The 533-nt window shown below is 40.5% G+C and overlaps 1 protein-coding gene across 2 annotated transcripts in view; it reads left to right on the top strand.

Moving 5' to 3' along the window:
* Nucleotides 1-19: 19 nt before the first annotated feature.
* LOC107548341 (uncharacterized) overlaps nt 20-533 on the top strand; it is a 40,892-nt gene continuing 40,378 nt past the window's right edge. For both annotated transcript variants that reach the window (XM_016228996.1, XM_016228995.1), the window contains exons 1-2: nt 20-200; nt 290-381. The gene's annotated coding sequence lies outside the window, so the exon portion shown is untranslated. The remainder of the gene's footprint in view (nt 201-289; nt 382-533) is intronic.

Genomic DNA, 533 nt, shown 5'->3' with positions numbered 1-533 from the left:
ATACTTAACCGAGACGTTGAAATGACGGCTATTGCTTGCTGGGTGAAACACCGTTTTATTGGTTATAGTATGTCCTAAAGCAAACAGTGCAGAGATGAAAGAGGGTGGAGACTTTCTCCAAGTCCATAAGCGACTGCACATAAACTGGTCTCTAAACTGCAGAACCATGTTGGTTTCAAAACAGCTCTACATTTCGCCCGGTAAGCCCACGCTTACACGATAACGTCGTTTACTCTGAATAAACACTGTGACATCCCACTTGGTCACTTTCTCCTGCCTGGTATCTTAGGGGGATTTTAAACTCCCTGCAGCACAAGGGGGCTCGTTGCTTGAAGCTGCAAAACGAAAGTATGTAGCAGACCAAGACGAGGCGGCTGAAAGGTAAGACGTGCGTTTGAGTGTGTGAATATCCATTGGGATTTTATTCTTCTAAAATATCATACAAATGAAATGTATTTTAAAAGTTCTTAAATATTAATACAAAATATAAATGTATTAAACAGCCAGGGTAGTCTGTTATATTACTATTCCAA

Source organism: Sinocyclocheilus grahami, unplaced genomic scaffold (assembly GCF_001515645.1).
Source record: "Sinocyclocheilus grahami isolate Dianchi unplaced genomic scaffold, SAMN03320097.WGS_v1.1 scaffold346.1, whole genome shotgun sequence".
In the NCBI taxonomy this organism is placed as follows: Eukaryota; Metazoa; Chordata; class Actinopteri; order Cypriniformes; family Cyprinidae; genus Sinocyclocheilus; species Sinocyclocheilus grahami.
The sequence above is the reverse complement of the archived record's forward strand: the minus strand, read 5'-3'. Positions and strand labels throughout refer to the sequence as shown.